The following is an 18,397-nucleotide window of genomic DNA, read 5'->3' as shown; positions in this document are numbered from 1 at the left end:
CTCTTGAGACCTTCAGTGGGTACCCGGGCAGGGCAGGGGCAGGTAATAGGGGGTCGGGTACCCGGGTAGTAAATTGGGACTTGTCCCAGCCCTTGTTCAATCCCACTGTACTTTTCAACAACAAAATAAGTGTTAACTAAGTTGAAGGCAATAAGAAAATAGGTTACTGGCTTGCATGTACACACTCAAACAAAACCATATCAGCGAAATTGTCGGCGCGTTTTGAACACAGTCGATATCCGACAGATTGGGTTGTCAAAACTCATGGTCTCACATTACATTCCACTATCGTACTTCTACTTGCAGTCACTTGTGGTGCTTGGATACAATGTACGGGTCCTGGCAGATTATCCCGTAAACCATGCATGTAGGAGTATATGTTACACGGAATATGTATTAGCAGGGAATATGTATAATCAGGGAATATGTGTAATCAGGGAATATGTGTAATCAGGGAATATGTATTAGCAGGGAATATGTATAATCAGGGAATATGTATAATCAGGGAATATGTGTAATCAGGGAATATGTATAATCAGGGAATATGTATAATCAGGGAATATGTGTAATCAGGGAATATGTGTAATCAGGGAATATGTATAATCAGGGAATATGTATAATCAGGGAATATGTGTAATCAGGGAATATGTGTAATCAGGGAATATGTATAATCAGGGAATATGTATAATCAGGGAATATGTGTAATCAGGGAATATGTATAATCAGGGAATATGTATAATCAGGGAATATGTATAATCAGGGAATATGTGTAATCAGGGAATATGTATAATCAGGGAATATGTGTAATCAGGGAATATGTATAATCAGGGAATATGTGTAATCAGGGAATATGTATAATCAGGGAATATGTGTAATCAGGGAATATGTATAATCAGGGAATATGTATAATCAGGGAATATGTGTAATCAGGGAATATGTATAATCAGGGAATATGTGTAATCAGGGAATATGTATAATCAGGGAATATGTATAATCAGGGAATATGTGTAATCAGGGAATATGTATAATCAGGGAATATGTATAATCAGGGAATATGTATAATCAGGGAATATGTGTAATCAGGGAATATGTGTAATCAGGGAATATGTATAATCAGGGAATAAGTGTAATCAGGGAATATGTATAATCAGGGAATATGTATAATCAGGGAATATGTATAATCAGGGAATATGTGTAATCAGGGAATATGTGTAATCAGGGAATATGTATAATCAGGGAATATGTGTAATCAGGGAATATGTATAATCAGGGAATATGTGTAATCAGGGAATATGTATAATCAGGGAATATGTGTAATCAGGGAATATGTATAATCAGGGAATATGTATAATCAGGGAATATGTGTAATCAGGGAATATGTATAATCAGGGAATATGTATAATCAGGGAATATGTATAATCAGGGAATATGTGTAATCAGGGAATATGTGTAATCAGGGAATATGTATAATCAGGGAATATGTGTAATCAGGGAATATGTATAATCAGGGAATATGTATAATCAGGGAATATGTATAATCAGGGAATATGTGTAATCAGGGAATATGTGTAATCAGGGAATATGTATAATCAGGGAATATGTATAATCAGGGAATATGTGTAATCAGGGAATATGTGTAATCAGGGAATATGTATAATCAGGGAATATGTATAATCAGGGAATATGTATAATCAGGGAATATGTGTAATCAGGGAATATGTATAATCAGGGAATATGTATAATCAGGGAATATGTGTAATCAGAGAATATGTATAATCAGGGAATATGTATAATCAGGGAATATGTGTAATCAGGGAATATGTATAATCAGGGAATATGTATAATCAGGGAATATGTGTAATCAGGGAATATGTATAATCAGGGAATATGTATAATCAGGGAATATGTGTAATCAGGGAATATGTATAATCAGGGAATATGTATAATCAGGGAATATGTGTAATCAGGGAATATGTGTAATCAGGGAATATGTATAATCAGGGAATATGTATAATCAGGGAATATGTATAATCAGGGAATATGTATAATCAGGGAATATGTGTAATCAGGGAATATGTATAATCAGGGAATATGTGTAATCAGGGAATATGTATAATCAGGGAATATGTATAATTTTCAGGGATTACATTTAATGTCTGATTCACTCAGGGAATATACATAATCCCTAAAATGCTCAGGTATTATTCATATTCCCTGATTTAACATCAAGTTTTTTAGACTTCAGAAGCACGTTTGGAGGTAAGTGGTCTCAGCACACAGAGCTTAGTAAGGTGATCCTGGTACACCATAATCCACTTGAAATTAATTCCCTTGTCTCATTTACAGCATATCTATTAGATCTACCTGGGCTCGGCAGCTAAAGTCTTTGGTAACACTAGGTTTAACTACAGTCTCTTTTGTTGTTGGCCTCTTCCGCTGTCGCTGGCACTCAATACACATAGACTTGTAGAGAGATAGGGAATGTTGTGTGACGTTTGCATGTTTTTTGTTGACTTCCTTGACCATCTTGTCTCTACCACCAAGGCCAGTAGCAACATGTACCCTCTTGATGACGTCAAAGGTCTCTTCAATGGTCACAAAGTAAACTGGAGTTTCCTGTTCTTGTTGGCGTTCTCTACATCAGTTTTTGTACATCACCACACTGAAGTATTTCAGCGGGCCAGCGGTCGCATTCTTTTGGAGACGCATTAATTTCACGCTTTACAGTATTTTAATCTCATTTCTATCCTATGTTTTGGTTACAGTTAAGTGAGTGAGTGAGTGAGTTGGTTTTAACGCCGCTTTTAACAGTATTCCAGTTATATCACGGCGTGTCAGCTTAATGTGGGAGGAAAGCTCGAAGTGATGCAGGTCTCAGACGTTTACCACTTCGGTGAAACCCACGAGCGCGGTTATGGTGCTGACAAACCTAGAAACATAATCGAGGCGAACCGGGATTCGAACCCACAACCATAGGTTTCTGGCGTGGCCAAGGGACGCAGCTCTGCACAGCGAATCGCGGCGCCTTAGACGACTGGGCCACCAGTGCCCTCTGGTTACAGTTAAGATTAATTGTTAAGTTAAGTGAAAGGTATTTGTTATCATGTCAATTAAATTTGTCTTCTCGATTTTTTTTATCAGGGAATATGTATAATACCTGAAAAAAATAGGGATTATGTATATTCCCTGAGTGAATCAGACATTAAATATATTCCCTGAAAATTTCAGGGAATACACATATTCCCTGATTATAAATATTTCCTGTAACACATATTCCCTGATTATACATATTTCCTGTAACACATACACCTAATGACGAGATATCATGCCACGTGGTTTATTGATAGGCTCTGTACATGTGTCACTAGTCGCGTTTATGTGGATGCACGCGTTACTTTTGACTCATTGCGAAATGTGTGACCCGACCTTCAGAGCGTTATCTCATGGCGGAACAACAAACACAATTGCACATAAATCATATTGACCTCAAAAACCAGTTATTGAGCATGAATGTGTTCTCAAGAACCTCCGCCATGACAGTTCGTGTAGCCTAGCAACCACAGCTCCACACACTGCTAGATTAGACTAGACTCCTTGCACTGCCCACCGTCTCGAGTCGTAAACGGGTGCATTCATGTTTCACACAGCACCCGCTGGCCTGGTTCGCGGGGTACATATCACCATGCAGGAAGAAGCTGTGTCACACCCGGACAATCCACCCCGATAACGCTGATACATTCAAATGGACGTGTGGGGTTAGGACTTTTGCTGTATCGGATACAGGACGTATGGTCCCAGGTAAGTATCGAAAGTCTTTGTTTGTGATGAAATGTAAGCGCCGGGTTAACGTGTTGAATCTAGGTTACGATAATGTATTCATGGTCTAGTGAACAGACACACTCTGACGTCAACAGGTAGCTGAAATACAACATGTAAATACTGAGACTATGACTTGACATGGATGTGCATATTCCTGAACAAGTGGCGTTATGAACATATATATCACACGTTGTTCAGGAGGGGAATACGAGGTATGTGTTTAGCGATGTACGGGGAGTTATGATAATATGTATCACACGTTGTTAGGAATAAGAATAGGGTATAACAATTATATTATCGATATACTTTTATATATTAGGTATGTTGATCTGCTGTCTGGGGTGTGTGTGGTGGTGGTGTGTGTGTGTGTGTGGGGGGGGGGGGGGATGAGCGAGGAGGAAGAGAGTGAGAGAGAGAGGGGGTGGGAGGATGTACGTATATTGATCTGCTGTCTGGGTGTGTGTGTGTGGGGGGGGGGGGGGGGGGGGGTGAAGGGAGAGAAGGGGGAAGAGCGAGGGAGGTAGAGAGTGAGAGAGAGAGGGGATGGGAGGATATACGTATATTGATCTGCTGTCTGGGGGGTGGGGGTGGAGGAAGAGAGTGAGAGAGAGAGAGAGGGGATGGGAGGATGTACGTATATTGATCTGCTGTCTGGGGGTGGGGGTGGAGGAAGAGAGTGAGAGAGAGAGAGAGGGGGGATGGGAGGATGTACGTATATTGATCTGCTGTCTGGGGGGTGGGGGTGGAGGAAACTAGAGAGAGAGAGGGGATGGGAGGATGTACGTATGGGGTGTGTGTGTGTGGGGGGGGGGGGGGGGGAGAAGGGGGAAGAGCGAGGGAGGTAGAGAGTGAGAGAGAGAGGGGATGGGAGGATATACGTATATTGATCTGCTGTCTGGGGGGTTGGGGTGGATGAAGAGAGTGAGAGAGAGAGAGAGGGGATGGGAGGATGTACGTATATTGATCTGCTGTCTGGGGGTGGGGGTGGAGGAAGAGAGTGAGAGAGAGGGGGGGGGGGGTGGGAGGATGTACGTATATTGATCTGCTGTCTGGGGGGGTGGGGGTGGAGGAAGAGAGAGAGAGGGGGGGGGGGGGGGGGGAGGATGTACGTATATTGATCTGCTGTCTGGGGGGTCGGGAGCGAGATGTTCAGCTGCCACTATACACACCTCATGTCCTGTATACCGGCAGTCGCCATATGTCACAGAATATCTTCCTTGTTTTTCTTAATATTCTGAATATATTTGAAACTGGGCAAACAAAAATAAACTAAGAATTAAAAATTACTAACACAAAAAGATGAGCGTACGTTTTGTTCTTCATGTACTATATCGCTATTTTGCCTGCTTACATAAAGGTCGGGCGTACGTCACAGGCCTGGCGTGGATTGTAGGCCCTGCTTACATAAAGGTCGGGCATACGTCACAGGCCTGGTGTGGATTGTAGGCCTTGCTTACATAAAGGTCGGGCGTATGTCATGGGCCTGGTGTGGATTGTAGGCCCTGCTTACATAATGGTCGGGCGTATATCATGGGCCTGGTGTGGATTGTAGGCCCTGCTTACATAAAGGTCGGGCGTACGTCACAGGCCTGGTGTGGATTGTCGGCCCTGCTTACATAAAGGTCGGGCGTATGTCATAGGCCTGGTGTGGATTGTAGGCCCTGCTTACATAAAGGTCGGGCGTATGTCATAGGCCTGGTGTGGATTGTAGGCCATGCTTACATAAATATCGGCGGCATGTCATAGGTCTGGTGACTACTGAAGAGATTTGACGTCTGTCAAAATCCGATGCACTAAAGCGGAACATAATTACCGAATAATTATTTAAAATAAAAAGCCTTTGTTTTATCGAAGTGTCATCTAAATTTACACTTCCGCTTGATCTCTAAAATCTCTCCTTGTTGTTTATTAGAGGAAATACAATTTACAATTCACAGCCGAATGCCACCCCGCCTCCTCCCCTCTCCCTCCCAGCTTTCCCCGCCGTAACTATACAGGGGGTGTCCCTAAAGTCTTGAAAAGCGCAGTTTGCAAAATTTTGTCATTATTGTAATTAAGATCTCTCATCAGCGGAATGGTTTGTTTTCACTTTATAAGTATTAACACACAGGCAGCTGTCTTCGTTACTTAATCCTCACGATTCTATTTCAAGTGGCGAGGACTATAGTGTTCCAATTAGACGTCAGACTCAAAAGGGTGAATGTTTGCTTGTCCTGGTCTGATACGGCGCGCACCGAGTATGAAGGGTTAATGAGCGTTATTAATGCACACTGGAATGTAGGGCCTCTAGTCAACGCTCCAGTGATGTCGTGCAGAGATCTCAGCATCTTCAAATCTCAACATCAGCTTTATTCATGAATGACCTGACGGAAGTTTGGAGGGCCCCCTGATTGTGTGGCGTCATGACATGGTGTCCGTCGTCCTTCGCTGTCCAGTGGTTGGCTCTGTACGTGATGCTGCAATTCGCCGATCACGGTTTGGCCGTGACTCTATATTTCGTGTCTCCAACACAAAATCCAAGCCCCGAATACTTGTAGGTCAGTTTCTTAATCAACATTTCACCCGTAGTTCCGTTGCCTCGTATTAGATGTTGCTATGGCAACAGACACCCCGCAAATCCCACCTGTCATTAATTATTCAATGTTAGTGATATCTGACGAGTATACCTACTGTTGTATTGTCGAGATTTGGGGGTAGCTAGGTGTTGTCTGACGAATATACCTGACTGTTGTATTATCTAGAATTAGGGGTAGATAGGTGTTGTGTGGCGAATACACTTGACTGTTGTATTGTCTAGATTTAGGGGTAGCGAGGTGTTGTGTGACGAGTACAACCGACTGTCGTATTGTCTAGAGTTGGAGGTAGCTAGGTGTTGTGTGACGAATACACCCGACTGTTGTATTGTCTAGATTTAGGGGTAGCTAGGTGTTGTGTGACGAATACACCCGACTGTTGTATTGTCTAGATTTAGGGGTACCGAGGTGTTGTGTGACGAATACACCCGACTGTTGTATTGTCTAGACTTAGGGGTAGCGAGGAGTTTCGTGACGAATACACCCGACTGTTGTATTGTCTAAAGTTCGAGGTAGCTAGGTGTTGTGTGACGAATACACCCGACTGTTGTATTGTCTAGATTTAGGGGTAGCGAGGAGTTTCGTGACGAATACACCCGACTGTTGTATTGTCTAGATTCGGAGGTAGCTAGATGTTGGCTGACGAATACACTCGACTGTTGTATTGTCTAGATTTAGGGGTAGCGAGGAGTTGTGTGACGAATACAACCGACTGTTGTATTGTCTAGATTTGGGGATAGCGAAGAGTTGTGTGACGAATACACCCGACTGTTGTATTGTCTAGATTTAGGGGTAGCTAGATGTTGTGTGACGAATACACCCGACTGTTGTATTGTCTAGAGTTGGAGGTAGCTAGATGTTGTGTGACGAATACACCCGACTATTGTATTGTCTAGATTTAGGGGTAGCTAGGTGTTGTGTGACGAATATACCCGACTTGTATTGTCTAGATTTAGGGGTAGCGAGGTGTTGGCTGACGAATACACCCGACTGTTGTATTGTCTAGAGTTGGAGGTAGCTAGGTGTTGTGTGACGAATACACCCGACTGTTGTATTGTCTTGATTTAGGGGTAGCTGGGTGTTGAGTGACGAATACACCCGACTGTTGTATTGTCTAGAGTTGGAGGTAGCTAGATGTTGGCTGACGAATACACTCGACTGTTGTATTGTCTAGATTTAGGGGTAGCGAGGAGTTGTGTGACGAATATAACCGACTGTTGTATTGTCTAGATTTGAGGATAGCGAAGAGTTGTGTGACGAATACACCCGACTGTTGTATTGTCTAGAGTTGGAGGTAGCTAGATGTTGTGTGACGAATACACCCGACTATTGTATTGTCTAGATTTAAGGGTAGCTAGGTGTTGTGTGACGAATATACCCGACTTGTATTGTCTAGATTTAGGGGTAGCGAGGTGTTGGCTGACGAATACACCCGACTGTTGTATTGTCTAGAGTTGGAGGTAGCTAGGTGTTGTGTGACGAATACACCCGACTGTTGTATTGTCTTGATTTAGGGGTAGCTGGGTGTTGAGTGACGAATACACCCGACTGTTGTATTGTCTAGACTTAGGGGTAGCGAGGTGTTGTGTGACGAATATACCCGACTGGGTATCACGACTGGACATCGCGATATGCTGTTTAAATTGTATTCCCAGTTCTCCTGGGCATCAAGGTATACTGTATGAATTGTATTCCAGTTCTACTGGGCATCACGGTATACTGTTTAATTTGTATTCTCAGTTCTACTAGGCATCACGGTATACTGTTTAATTTGTATTCTCAGTTCTACTGGGCATCGCGGTATACTGTTTAAATTGTATTCCCAGTTCTACTAGGCAACGCAGTATTCTGTTTAATTTGTATTCTCAGTTCTACTGGGCATCATTGTATACTGTTTAAATTGTATTCCCAGTTCTACTGGGCATCACGGTATGCTGTATGAATTGTATTCCAGTTCTACTGGGCATCACGGTATACTGTTTAAATTGTATTCCAGTTCTACTGGGCATCACGATATGCTGTATAAATTGTATTCCAGTTCTACTAGGCATCACGGTATGCTGTTTAAATTGTATTCCAGTTCTACTGGGCATCACGATATGCTGTATAAATTGTATTCCAGTTCTACTAGGCATCACGATATGCTGTATAAATTGTATTCCAGTTCTACTAGGCATCACGGTATGCTGTTTAAATTGTATTCCAGTTCTACTATGCATTGCGATATGCTGTATAAGTGGTATTCCAGTTCTACTAGGCATCACGGTATGCTGTTTAAATTGTATTCCAGTTCTACTATGCATTGCGATATGCTGTATAAGTTGTATTCCAGTTCTACTGGGCATCACGGTATGCTGTATAAGTTGTATTCCAGTTCTACTATGCATCGCGATATGCTGTAAAAATTGTATTCCAGTTCTACTGGGCATCACGGTATGCTGTTTAAATTGTATTCCAGTTCTACTATGCATCGCGATATGCTGTATATATTGTATTCCAGTTCTACTGGGCATCACGGTATGCTGTTTAAATTGTATTCCAGTTCTACTATGCATCGCGATATGCTGTATAAGTTGTATACAGAGTTCTACTAGGCATTGTTGTACCGTGTGTTTTTTTTCTCGTAAACTAAGCCGGAAACTAATATTGAATCAAAGTTTGAGTAAAATATTAAAATAGGTGACAAACATAAGTCCAGATATTCAGTGAACATCTTTCGTTACCAGACAGTGTAATTACATGATTAATTGGCGTACCGATGTCTTGGCGTTGGGGAAACAGACATCAAAACTCATTTTGGCGTGTATAACGCGCGCCCCCTTTAAACAGCTGGGCATTTGATGGCTCATTTGAGTGATCCTGAACGAAGTGTATTTAGAACGACATTGATCACGATGAAAGGCTGAATGTAATATCCATGTGTATCAATAATGTAATAAGCCGCTTATTGTCGGACTACGCCGAGACGGCTGTATGCGGCGGTCGATGGTGTTGTTATCGACGTAGGTGTCCCAGATGGTGGGGACGGGTCGGCAGTACACACACTAGCTGTTGCTGCTTCACGGAGCGATCTGTACTCCACTGTAGAACTCAGGGGTCTCCGGGTTTCAGCTGATCTATACCGAACACTGATATCACTCACTCACTCACTCACTCACTCACTCTAACACCCACCCACCAACCCACCCACCCACCCACTCACTCACTCACTCACTCACTCACTCACTCACCCACCCACCCACTCACTCACTCACTCACTCACTCACTCACTCACTCACTCACTCACTCACTCACCAACCCACCAACCCACCCACACACCCACTGACTCACTCACTCACTGACTCACTCACTCACTCACTCACTCACTCACCCACCCACCCACCCACCCACTCACTCACTCACTCACTCACTCACTCACTCACTCGCGTTGATAAGACGCGAGGAATGTATACCACATACTGAGTAGCGTAGATTCAGTCTGGTTCAATAAGCTTGTGATGCGCCAGCGCTCGATATCCCACACCACATATGATGCATTTTACAACGGAAAATAGGCCTTTCAGTTTGCAGCTGGTCTGAGGGTAAGTATGCTTTGCAAAACAACGTTACTCACATGCTTGACATCATGATACACTTGCTTAATGCCACACCTCACATGCTTGACGTCTTGATAGACTTGCTTAATGCCACAACACACATGCCTGACATCATGATAGACTTGCCTGATGCTACAACTCACATGCCTGACATCATGATAGACTTGCCTGATGCTACAACTCACATGCCTGACATCATGATAGACTTGCCTGATGCTACAACTCACATGCTTGACGTCGTGATAGACTTGCTTAATGCCACAACTCACATGCCTGACGTCATGATAGACTTGCTTAATGCTACAACTCACATGCTTGACGTCGTGATAGACTTGCTTAATGCTACAACTCACATGCCTGACATCATGATAGACTTGCCTGATGCTACAACTCACATGCTTGACGTCATGATACACTTGCTTAATGCCACTACTCACATGCCTGACGTCATGATAGACTTGCTTAATGCTACAACTGACATGCCTGACGTCGTGATAGACTTGCTGAATGCCACAACTCACATGCCTGACGTCATGATAGACTTGCTTAATGCCACAACACACATGCCTGACGTCATGATACACTTGCTTAATGCCACACCTCACATGCTTGACGTCATGATACACTTGCTGAATGCTACAACTCACATGCTTGACTTCATGATACACTTGCTTAATGCTACAACTCACATGCTTGACTTCATGATACACTTGCTTAATGCCACAACTCACATGCTTGACTTCATGATACACTTGCTTAATGCTACAACTGACATGCTTGACAAATACACTTGCTTAATGCCACAACACACATGCCTGACGTCGTGATACACTTGCTTAATGCCACAATTCACATGCTTGACGTCATGATAGACTTGCTTAATGCAACAACACACATGCCTGACGTCATGATAGACTTGCTTAATGCCACAACTCACATGCTTGACGTCATGATAGACTTGCTTAATGCCACAACACACATGCCTGACGTCATGATAGACTTGCTTAATGCCACAACTCACATGCTTGACATCATGATAGACTTGCTTAATGCCACAACTCACATGCTTGACGTCGTGATACACTTGCTTAATGCCACAACTCACATGCCTGACGTCGTGATACACTTGCTTAATGCCACAATTCACATGCTTGACGTCATAATAGACTTGCTTAATGCAACAACACACATGCCTGACGTCATGGTAGACTTGCTTAATGCAACAACACACATGCCTGACGTCATGATACACTTGCTTCATGACACAACTCACATGCTTGACGTCGTGATAGACTTGCTTAATGCCACAACACACATGCTTGACATCATGATAGACTTGCTTAATGCCACAACTCACATGCTTGACATCATGATAGACTTGCTTAATGCAACAACTCACATGCCTGACGTCATGATACACTTGCTTAAAGCCACAACTCACATGCTTGACATCATGATAGACTTGCTTAATGCCACAACACACATGCTTGACGTCTTGATAGACTTGCTTAATGCCACAACACACATGCTTGACGTCATGATAGACTTGCTTAATGCCACACCTCACATGCTTGACATCATGATAGAGTTGCTGAATGCCACAACTCACATGCTTGACATCATGATAGACTTGCTTAATGCCACAACACACATGCTTGACGTCTTGATAGACTTGCTTAATGCCACAACACACATGCTTGACGTCATGATAGAATTGCTTAATGCCACACCTCACATGCTTGACGTCATGATAACTTGCTTAATGCCACACCTCACATGCTTGACATCATGATAGACTTGCTTAATGCCACACCTCACATGCCTGACGTCGTGATAGACTTGCTTAATGCCACAACACACATGCCTGACATCATGATAGACTTGCTTAATGCCACAACACACATGCCTGACGTCATGATAGACTTGCTTAATGCTACAACACACATGCCTGACATCATGATAGAATTGCTTAATGCCACAACACACATGCCTGACATCATGATAGACTTGCTTAATGCCACAACACACATGCTTGACGTCATGATAGACTTGCTTAATGCCACAACTCACATGCTTGACGTCATAATAGACTTGCTTAATGCCACAACACACATGCCTGACATCATGATAGACTTGCTTAATGCCACAACACACATGCCTGACATCATGATAGACTTGCTTAATGCCACAACACACATGCTTGACGTCATGATAGACTTGCTTAATGCCACACCTCACATGCTTGACATCATGATAGACTTGCTTAATGCCACACCTCACATGCCCGACATCCATGTTGTCTTTCTTGTCACCATGGTCGTCTTCTCAGCAACTGTGTGCGCCAGTACTCTGCAGCCTCCAGGTGCGGCGACATCTCTGACTATGCCTGAGGTCGACGGAAGGCATTAAGCGTGTTTCCTTGTTCAGCAGCCATAGTGTCAACTGCAGGGAATGTATGTTTGTTTGTTTGTTGTTTAACGCCGCACTCAGCAATATTCCAGCTATATGACGGCGGTCTGTAAGTAATCGAGTGTGGACCAGACAATCCAGTGATTAAGAACATCAGCATCGATCCACGCAATTGGGATACGATGACATGCATCAACCAAGTCAGCGAGCCTGATCACCCGATCCCGTTAGTAGCCTCTTACGACACTCATAGCCGCATTTTACGGCAAGTATGGGTCTGCAGGGAATATGTTCATAAGGCGTGTTATATATACCGGACAATAAAAATTATGGATTAGGGATATATTGGGGAATATGTTTTTGTAGTGAAGAAGATTTCATAAATAATCCCTCAAAATACCCATAATGCTTGAGTGTTTGTTCAGTACAGATGTACACACACGTTGTTGCGTAATGGCGATTGATGTGTTTTTAATCAATAGTTTTTGTTGTTGTGATTATTATAATTTACTAGGACATGATTATAATATCCTTTAATTTCAGTGACCTAACGCCAGCAGGTTTTTGTTGTTGTTTTACGCCGCATACGGCAATATTCCGGCTATATGACAAAAGTTTGTCGATGAAACCAGATAATCCAGTGACTGATATTATGAACACCTATCCAGGTTGTTGGAGGTACAATGACACTCAATGTACAAAGTCGCCGAGCCTCTTACGAGCAGCACACACTGCAGGGGATCTTCTCTAACGGGGCGGTCGGGTAACCTAGTGGTTAAAGCGTTCGCTCGTCACGCCGAAGACCCGGGTTCGATTCCCGACATGGGTACAATATGTGAAGCCCATTTGTGGTGTCCCCCGCCGTGATATTGCTGGAATATTGCTAAAAGCGGCGTAAAGCCTCACTCACTCACTCACTCACTCACTCTTCTCTAACACAGTCTCCCATGGGGCAGACATAACGTCAGAGAACGTATCGATACAGCTGAAACAGCTGATGTCACAAGCTGTAGATATGCAGTGAGCAATTCTTGTAAACTGTGCCCAGGCCCCAAAGGGGTTGATGTACCCTCTGTGTTAGTGATAAACTAACATGGACGGTACATCGACTCATGTCACCCGGCCGGGGACCGGTAGAGAACACATGTATCTAACCGAACACTGGACTGTATTGCAGGTATTTGCATATATCTGTCGTGTATGCATGCTCCTGTCCGAATCGGTAAGAATACCACAGTTAGGCATTTGTCCATTTCGTTCATTTTTCACATTTATCGCAATAAACATAGAATTATTCCCTCAAGATATATATTTCAATCGGAAAATATCGTAAAGATCCGGAAAATGGCGGCTTGCACGATTAATTCGAGATACAAAATAGAATTTGGTATTTTGCAAATGTAATGGCAATTCCAGAGGTTAACGTTAGAAATGTACCCTACATGTTAGCAGGACATATGGAAAATAATGGAATGGGCCTCGGTCAATCAAAATCCGACGTTCATGTGTAAGGCGAGACACGTGATACTGGGGCAGTCTGTGACGAGTTCCTGAGCTTCGTTGACCCTGAGTTGTCCAGGGCCCTCTTGCACAGAACAATCTTAGTTACAATCGATCTAAGGCAGCCATAATCAACTTTACAATCACAATACAGTTGTCCACTTGCACAAACCGATCTTAGCGCGATTGTAAGACGGCTTGGAGTTAAGATCGCGATCTTAGCTAAGATTGAAATCTTCAACTGTGGAGGTACGAATATGTTAAACTCGACTCCTGTCTACAGTTGTCTGCAAACAAGCATAGTTTGCTGCGCGTACAATAAGTGGATCCGGTAACGACACGCAACACGTACCTCCCTCCATTATTTGAAGGAAACGATTACTAGAATGAAGGCATATATTCTTGTCGGGATTAATAATGTCGTGATTTAGGACTTGTTTCAACAAGAGAAATACCTACTCATGTTTTTATTCAAAGTATTGAAATACGAATATATACATTATTTAGTAACACAATTATTATGAAAATTAAAATAAATAATAATGATATTTCCTAAAACCATAACGTGTAAATGTATGATCGTCATCTATTTGGGGAGTTTTTCGTAAAATCCTAAATATATCCTTCATGTTTTCGTTTCGTTGCTACAACAAAGGATGTTATGACTACCATTTCAAAACACAGAAAGACGGGAACTTTCAAAAACGCATAGGCGGGAAATAAGAATAATGAATAATGTTTCGAGAAAGCAATTGTTTACATATATTCCCTAGGTATTAATTTTTTTTTTAAATTTTTTAATAATGTAAATTTTATTTTTGCTATTTATGGGATATTTTGCAAAGGAATCAAATGTTTCATCATGTATATTTGCTTGTTTGATGAATACTTGTATTTTCTTCTTTTAAACTCTGATATTTAACCGCTCGTCCCCGTCCCATTTGATTTTAGATTTAAACATTTATGATTTGCTCTTCAGCTTGTATTTATTTGTAGTTTAATTTCATGATAAACTAAAGACAAAATAACTGACACGAATGTGACCCAAAAGAAATATAGGGGAAGCCCAGCGATTCAACAACATTGATACACTGGGTAAGGTAGATTGTACTCTACGGGCTGATACAAAGGGAAACCACTCCCATCTAGAGTATAAACTAAGATTAGCTGCCCTTGATTTATCGAAAAGGTCACGGACGTTACAAATCGCTTGCGGGACGACTTAGGTTTTGATCCTTCCCTTGTTCAGCGAAAAGGTATGTTGTTTCACATTTCTGTCAGTATTGAGTCGGATGAGAGTATTCCTTTTAGCTATCGACTCGATAGTTACGTGTTTAACTATGGTAATTAACGATATTTCTGACGTTAAACCTGTGGTGCGTTCTTCATGTTGTTAAAGTGTCGATTCGAATTATAAAGTTTAACAAAAAAAAGAGGCAATGTTTGAACGTAAAGCAGATTATTTATGTGAAACAGACCAAGCCTTGCACGCCATTTTGTCAAGTTTATTCAGGGACTACAACGATCTTAGCTACTTAAGATTGGTCCGGACCAATTGTAAATTTCGATTGTAGCTTACAATGATCTAAGCCTACAATCGCTTTGTGCAAGTGGATGACGATTGTAGCCGAAGCCTAAGATGGCGATCTTAAGGATTTACAATAATTGGAGCGCTAAGATCGCTTTGTGCAAGTGGACCCAGGTTAGAATTGGTCCCCAACAACCTCAGCTGATTGTAGGAGCATTGCTATTGGATCGGGTGGCAAGGCTCAGTGATATGGTTGATAATCGTACCCTATTTGTGTATATCGTTGCTCACAATGTCATTCACTGGGTTCACAGGACGCCAGCATAGACCTGGAATATTTCTCAGCTGGGAGTAAATCAAGACACAAATATCAATCGTAGTCGTGTACCTGACGTGTGTATTCTGTGTTGCAGGACTGATGTGGCGTGGGGGGAAGGTGACCACGACACGGCAACTACACTGACGACAGCCCTGGTCGTCGACTCTACACAGAAGCTCCAGCACCCACCTACTCCTTACTGTGACAAGGGAACGCAACACGCACTCGGACGCCATGTCAGATGAGTACAGGACAGGAAATTTGCAATATCTGTGCGTCACTGGTTGACCTTTCTGTTGATCCACGTCACGACACAGGAAGATGGCCGCGTGAGGGTCAGGGCGAATGAAGTCGACTACAGAGAGGAAGCGGACAAAGGGTATGGATATAACCAACATGGCCGAAGGTGAAACTGAGAGTTGCCATGGTGACGATATATCAAGTATGCAGATACAGGCACTCCGAAGCTTGTTTCTCCTGTTGGTTTTGGCAGTTTCAATTCTCGTCGTGGTCTCGTCCCTCGCAGTGCTCAGGAAGCCGAAACTCGCTCCCAGTGTCAATGTCTATGTGGGCGTGGCAATGGGCAATAACGGTGACGACTCTGAACGCTTAAAACGTGGTGTTAAAATCCCTCTTGCGCATGCGCCTGCTGGAAAAGGAAAGCAATTGCACAGTGTCCCCATGCGTAAGAGTCCCAGAGAGAAGGGCAAACATAGAACCAGTCATGGGCACAGCAACAATACAACAATGGCTGTCAACGGAAACGGCAGGAAAATTACACACGGTCGGGTTGATATAAAACATGGACCTATAGTCAAACCAAGGCACAAACAATCTGGAAATAATACTCATCTCGGTAGACGACATGACAAGCACACTGCGGATCGGGCAGACCTGGCGATGCCATCAAGGAATCCGGTGCCCAGCAAATACAACTCAACTCATTCACGTGACATGCGACGTCATGGAACCAACAGAGGTTAGGAGATGTGTGTCATCCAATCAAATTACAGCAACTGTGCCACGTGACGTTGGTTCAACCAATGGAAGCAATGAATACAACATGTGCCTTGACTCATTCTGGTGTTAATAGATTGAAGCGGCATTGTTCATACTGTGGTATCCACTTGATAATATTTGCACTGTAATCCGCTCTGTAATCCGCAATGGCTGGAATATGTTAGAAACTATTTGCACGAATTCTTTGTGAAACTTTGAACAATACTTTGGACACGTCTAACACGATGCAGGGGGAGACCCCTGTAGTACCGACCATTGCATTTTCTGGAGTGTGTGAGTGTGTGTGTGTTGGGGGGGGGGGGGGGTTGTTTCATGGCTTGTCATATCACCGACCAGTGCTTTCCTACCACTTCCGGCCTTCCTTCCGCATAGAGCTGACACGCAGTGATATAACCGGAAAACTGTTCAAAGCGGCCCTGAACTCACAGAACACCGGGTCGACTCCAGGAATAGAACAGAATTCAAGTCTGAAACATATCTCAAACATGTCTGACGTAGAAACGTCCCCAGTCTGAAAAGATACAATTGAAGTTTGGTCCAAACCTTCCGACTCACTCACTCACTCACTCACTCACTCCATTCATCGTTTAAACATCACATCGGAGATTGTATAGACACCTGACACCTCACTGGTCCTTGTGCAATATCGGGGACTATATATACTGGGACTATCACTAGCTGTAGAAGTACGTGACAGCTGAACGGTGAACAAGGAAAGGGGAGATAACCGAAGAGGGCAGGGTTCGGGTCTGACGGGTACTCTTTCGAGTATTAGAACACCAGGGGAGATAACTCCCATCTTCAGATCTCACTGAAGAGAAACAGGACAGTGTCAGGTACATTGACAGATGAGATGCGAAAAATACAAGACATGATTGATTGTGGGACATAATTATTTTTGTTGGAATCGCGTCCTCGAGACAGGGTCACGTGATCCCTGTATCTAAGCACTGGTTGTCAGTGAGTGTGATTGTCTGTGTCGGCCTGCTGTATCGCACTGTGATAACTCTTGACGTCATCAGCCATGGTATTAATGTGACGTCATCAACTATGGTACTCTTGTGACGTCATATGCATGTATTTGGGATTGTATGTCGGGGTTCATTTCAATAATGTGAAAATCTCAAACATGAGTATTTCATTTGCGTTTGAACATTTTCCGATCTCATATTTTGTTAAAAGATATATTTTCATTGTGATTAACCCACGTGACAAGAGGATGATAGACTTGCTATTATATACAAAATATGTCTTTCATACCGAAGTGTCTGCATGCTGCCGGATTACCAGACTCAAATACCACGAAGTTTATAATTATGCACCTATGCAGAAACTTTGCAAAAACGCGAGATCAAAGTATGAAACAGTCACGTGGTATATGGAGTCGGTAATCTCCGAGACCTCTCGTAAACCGTCGGAATGAAAAGATCTATTTTTGAGGGAAATGCTCCTTTTGGGTATTTAATAAATTATTTTTTTATACTCCATGTGTTTGTGTTGTGACGTAGAGCGGCATATGTGCCAGCTTCTTACTGTCTCTCTTGAGGGGTTCTATTTTGACGCCGCTTTAAACGTATCCCAGTCGTATCACTGTGAAAACTTGATTGAGTGAGTGAGTATGGTTTTACGCCGC

At 42.8% G+C, this 18,397-nt stretch overlaps 1 long non-coding RNA gene across 1 annotated transcript; it reads left to right on the top strand.

Moving 5' to 3' along the window:
- Positions 1–3,458: 3,458 nt before the first annotated feature.
- Positions 3,459–18,246, top strand: LOC124121960. Its single transcript, XR_006859118.2, has 2 exons — positions 3,459–3,798; positions 15,839–18,246. It is a non-coding gene; the product is annotated as an uncharacterized LOC124121960 (long non-coding RNA).
- The last annotated feature ends 151 nt before the right edge of the window (positions 18,247–18,397 follow it).

The sequence above is a fragment of the Haliotis rufescens genome, unplaced genomic scaffold, assembly GCF_023055435.1.
Source record: "Haliotis rufescens isolate VD_foot unplaced genomic scaffold, xgHalRufe1.0.p SCAF_14, whole genome shotgun sequence".
NCBI lineage: Eukaryota > Metazoa > Mollusca > Gastropoda > Lepetellida > Haliotidae > Haliotis > Haliotis rufescens.
The sequence above is the reverse complement of the archived record's forward strand: the minus strand, read 5'-3'. Positions and strand labels throughout refer to the sequence as shown.